At 36.6% G+C, this 5,518-nt stretch overlaps 1 long non-coding RNA gene across 1 annotated transcript; it reads right to left on the reverse strand.

Annotated features, from left to right (window-relative positions):
- Positions 1–320: 320 nt before the first annotated feature.
- On the reverse strand, positions 321–2,146 carry LOC144431190 (uncharacterized). The gene is made up of 3 exons (XR_013479865.1): positions 2,034–2,146; positions 1,419–1,641; positions 321–1,087 (listed from the first exon to the last, which is right to left on the reverse strand). It is a non-coding gene; the product is annotated as an uncharacterized LOC144431190 (long non-coding RNA).
- Positions 2,147–5,518: the final 3,372 nt, after the last annotated feature.

A 5,518-nucleotide genomic window follows, 5' to 3' on the forward strand; every position in this document is an offset into this window, starting at 1 on the left:
ATAAAAGACAGCCACTGCATCTCTCCCAGTTAACTAACAGTCGAAGTTGCACATGGACAAACTCATTTATGTCGTGTCTTGTCCAGTACGTAATGGAAATCGTGCATTGCGAAAAGTAGATGCGTACATATTAGTGGAAACTTGTAAAAGTGGATCGGCAAAATTAGAACCGTAGGCCTACATAGTATAAAGACTGCTTGTGCAGAACCATATTCTGTGTGAAGGCGTAAAATGTAGATTCTTCTGTATCAGTAACAGCTTGTTCTGGGCAAATATATCAACTGGTGTAGTGAATTTGAGTAGCCTACCTTCATAAAAAGCTTTATTCAACTGAAATCTAAAGTACATAATGAATCTAAAGTAAGATACAACACAAGTAAATATCACTATAGAAATAAAATAAATACGTATCAAATTGCTGACGCTAACAATTAGCGCGTCGATAGAAAAATGATTAAGGTTGAATGAAGTTCAACACACTACAGCACAACAATTATTGTTGACTGATTTTAAACGCGCTATAACAATCATCGCTGGACCGCAATTGTATATACAAATAGTTAGGCTACATTGATTTACATTCACAAGTTATTACAACTGATGTCGTTCTTTCGGGAACCTCAAATAGCTGACTCACTGGTTCAGAACAATAACAAAGAAATCCCACAAACGATCGAATCAATATCTATTATCATGCTTGGTTATATACAAAAATCACATGGGATGAAACACCTATGAATTTTGATTTTCTGAGCAAAAGGTTTCAATAGACAAGGCAACCCATAGCATGGGTTATACAGTTGATAACAGTACGGTTAAAGAATATTATACGTGAACATTGAACTCTTTGTCGTTTAAATTATTCAGTCAATCAACGAAGTCCTGTCAGGTTTTATGTTTCACAGATGACACCGTGAAATGTGAATTGTGGTGGATAATTGATCACTCCCTGATATATGAACCGTGGATTTTTCTCTACACGAACAGCAACATCTGTGTGCAATGCATCTAACCTCGGATAACTAGGAAACCACACTTCGGTTGCTATAGTGATTGGTCCTCCATTGGACAGCAGAAGCCGATTGTTCTGTAACGAAGTATGGTAGGTTCATCTAGATTAGACTGTTAGTAGCTATACGAAAATGGGTGAAAAACAGAAATCACAGAAAATATCACAAATTACAATACTTGAAAAATAAAAATAAAAACACTCCACCGGACAACTCCGATATGACGTCACAATACGTTGGAAAGTATGTTTTATATTTTCGGTTTTTCAAATTATTCAATCTCCCCATAAATCATACGGCATCGTTAGCCTCCCTACTTACTATTAGGTAATTTCATTAATACTGTTTTAGGCCAATTTTTTGACAACGGTAAATTTTATACAACAGTTTGTGACCTATCAAACTGACCTTATACTTCATTCCCGTCCAGATGCGAATCCATGTCTTACCAGCAGAGATCAGTAAACGTAGGTATGTGCGCAACATCTGAAAATGAGCGAGGTTGTAAATATTCGCGGGTTTTCCGTTTTAATTAATTTGCAAATTGATCGAGCATCGTTGACGCTTACGTTCTGTGCCGCATACACAACTGCTCGGTAGCGTTTCGAATCGTATTTCTAGCCATATTTATCTGAAAACATTAATGTGGCCATTGAATATTTCACGTGAAAATGTCAGAAAATTACGTCATCGAATATGGGATAAAGTTTTTGCCGGTTTATTAGTTTAGTGAGACTTCCTCCAGAAATACTGCATTCTATTAATTCCGGGAGAAAAAAAGTCAAGAAGTCGAACTAAGAACGACAGGACAAAGCCTTTTCAGAAAGCAAATTCTGAGGCATGGTTGGTGGACGGAGTCGTAACCAACTAGTGGCCGGCTCGATCACCCAGCGACGGCTAAGAGTCCAATATTTTAAAATTAAATCTCGATTCAAACCAACGCGTCATGCAAATCCATTTCTACCGCTTTGACGGGTGTGGGGTATTTTATAGGCAAATTCAAAAATCATAAACATAAATTACATTCAGCCTTTTTCTTCTCACGAAGGCTCTTTTCGATCAGTCTGGCGATCTTTTCAAAAAAATTTATATATTTTAGTTGTGTGCAGAGTGAGGTGTTTTGGGTAAATAGGATACTGTTACAAATTTTTGGAGTCGCAAAGATCGTTGTGAATAAGTTTTGACATGTTATAATGCCAATCTTTCTTTGCAAGAATCTAATGAGTGAACCTATTTATGTTTTCGTTTTAAACCTAGCTGCGTTGTCGTCGTGGTTGATGATATCAGAAGCCCACCATAGTGTAATTAAATTGCAAGGTCTCAGTCGAAACGAAAATGAAACGTCGTCTCTTGAAAAAAAATACAACCACTGAATACGTTAACTGTGATTAATAACGTCAATAAAATTTTTAGATCATTGCTTGATTTTGAATTCAAAGTATATCATTTGTTTTCGGTCTCTAGAGTAAAAATTTTTATACCCAAAATACAGCATAGATTATGATGAACTCACCGGATCCATCATTTTTCTGAGAAATGAATAAAAAATGTAGATGATTGATAAAATAATCATAACACGTAAGTTGTTTTAGATTATTTTAGTTGTTTTGGTCTAAATGCCTGTGCCTAGCACATAGAGTGAAAAAATTGGGAAGGTAATGTTGAACTGAAAAGCTTCGAATCTTTCCAAAATGGGTAGCCTTCTATGTTTTAGTGGATTCTACCTTCCCAAAGCCTCGTCTGAAGTCGAAGTGTGAAAACACATAAATAGCATGATACAAATAGCGACTTAATTTTACCTCGCAATCTCCAACTTGAACGAGTTTCCCATTCACGATCTTGGAAACGCAGCGCCCAGCTGTCGAAAATAAAACGTGACGTGAACGTAATATTTTCCACGGTGCTCCCGAAGTATGCGAACCAAGATGGCGGACATCGGAACGTAACATGGGTAACAGGTGAGGGTTAGGCGATAATTTTTTTTCCAATTTTCCTTATTTTAGTCCTATTATCAGTTCGAAGACTAGCCAAGAGCCTCCCGTAGTATTTATACCTAAAATTATGGCCTAACCTTAACCTAGTACACATATTACATTCCGATGCCCGCCATCTTGGTTCGCATACTTCGGGAGCCCTCAAAATGATTATGAAATCAATTATTTTATGAAATCCGAAGCCAGTGGTGGATTTAAACAAGAATTGTCTGCAAACAAGTATTGCAAAATCCGAAGTATGTGAACCAAGATGGCGGACACCGGAACGTAGTATGTGTACCACGATGGGGTTGGGCCATAATTTCAGATACAAATACAACGGGAGTCACTTGGCTAGTCTCCGAACTCGTAATAAAACTAAAATAAAGAAAATTGGAATAAAATTATGGCCTAACTCTAACCTGGTACACATACTACGTTCCGGTTTCCGCCATCTTCGTACACATACTTTGGGAGTACCGCAAAATCTAACAATTATATCCGAAACTTTGCTTACCGGGTAATTTCATCTCTGCAAGAGAGCCACAGATGAGAGAGATAAAAAAACATTATATTGACGAGTTCCATATTCTCTTCCAGATTGGTTTGTTGACGCAAATAAATTCTCAGCTGTATAATAAATATATGTAAAGATCATCACCAACGCCTTCCAAGCAAAAAGCTCTTTTTTACACAGCAGCATTCATTCACGTCATTTCCCCCCTCCACATTGAAATTTTTCGCGTTGTAGCTGAAACAAATTTTTTTATGAGTCACCCATTGCGACTCTGCAAGAAAAAAAACAGTTTGCATATTCATTCTTCATTCTGGCGGTATGGGGATTTTGTGTCGCGCACAAGTAACGTGACAAAAATGTTGCGTATCGCCTTGCTTTACTTGATTTGCCAGTGGTACATTTCCTGGGTAATTTTTGAAGATATTCATCATAAAATGAGTGTCTATATAGCTCCGCAAATATATAGCAACGGTCGCTCAAACGATTTTTCCAAAATTCAAATAGCTTGAGATTTCAAACTACATTCCGTCGTAGGCGATGCTTTGAAAAACTTTAAAGATATCAAAGATGGCCATTTATAATTGTAGATTGTCTATAAATGACAAATGAAATGTACTGTACTCCACTATATCAGTTATTCCTGATATAACCCTGTTAGACTAGAAATTATAGCGCTGGGCGCTTAATAGCAGTTATCGAACGGAAATCATTCCGATTCTATCCTAAGGCTTTGTAAGAGATTTGTTCTGGGTAAGGACATGTAACATGTGTCGAGATTGCAATGGTGAGAGAAAGAAGAGCTGGAGTGCAATAGTTTGAATACGTGATAAGACAAGACACTGGTGAAGGATTCTATCTGGCACACAAACCTATGGATCGTTTTTCGAAATTGTTGTTGTTATAGTTGTCAGGATGTCCATAGCGAACCGAATATTTGATCAAATCTTGGTATCTTATGTATCAAACTCTACCTCCTTGCAGATCTGTTACAAGGATATATTCAAGAATAGCGTATGGAGTTTTTTTTTTTAGAGTGTTCGCTTGTAACTCTTCTTGATAATTTGAACCTTGCTTGCCGTTTAGCAAGATTTCATCTGAATAATGGGATTCTGCGCAATTGAAATATATTATTCGGACTAAACGCGCTCAACTTCTTGTCAATGTGAAAAATCGTGTAAGAATGTTTGTCTCAAGTTTTCTACGTTACTAATACACCAATCGATTTGAAATTTACACCGTACTTGAATATGAGAAAACGTTGGTGAAAGGTCATCACTTTTATTCGAGTCCTATGGGACTGGTTATTTCACCCCAATTTTTTACGTTTTATTTCAATCCATGGGTTGCCTGTAACTATGCTCAGAGATGAGTGTAATTAACTACTGAGTGAGTGCGCACAATACACTATGAGATAATCTCCACCCTAATGTATTAATGAATTTGAGTATATTTGTCAGCAGTCAATATATATAAGAAGTCCCTAAAAACACAGTACAGTAATTCACTTCTACGTAGATTCAGTAGCGTTTGGGCTCCATTTGTCGTATGTAAATATGCTCAGAGATGAGTGTTCTCTACTTACGAGTGAGTGTGTGTAGTTACACCATGGGATAATCACCACAGTTATGTACTGATAAATTGGAACAGTGGTTCTCAACGTTTGGTCTCTTGTGGGCCATTTTCAGTGTCAAAAGAAATCGTTGGCCCACATAACCTTCAATATAAATTTCTAGTATCACAATGGGTTTTATTATTAATATAAAGAACACAGATAAAGTGCCAATGACCAATCTGATTGTTGTGTCTATTTATAGCTTGTCAAATTGAACTTCCAAAGCTTGGTTCAATTTCAGCCATACATTTTTCTGTTTTATTTCCACAATTTTGAACTTTTTATTTCTAAATACAGGCGTATAAAAGCACTTTAGCATGAAATAGCACTTGCGTATATCATTCGTTCATTTTCTATATTCATGTCATGTTTTGAGACTTTCACAATTTGATTTTGTTTTTTGTGT

Source organism: Styela clava, chromosome 13 (genome assembly GCF_964204865.1).
Source record: "Styela clava chromosome 13, kaStyClav1.hap1.2, whole genome shotgun sequence".
NCBI lineage: Eukaryota > Metazoa > Chordata > Ascidiacea > Stolidobranchia > Styelidae > Styela > Styela clava.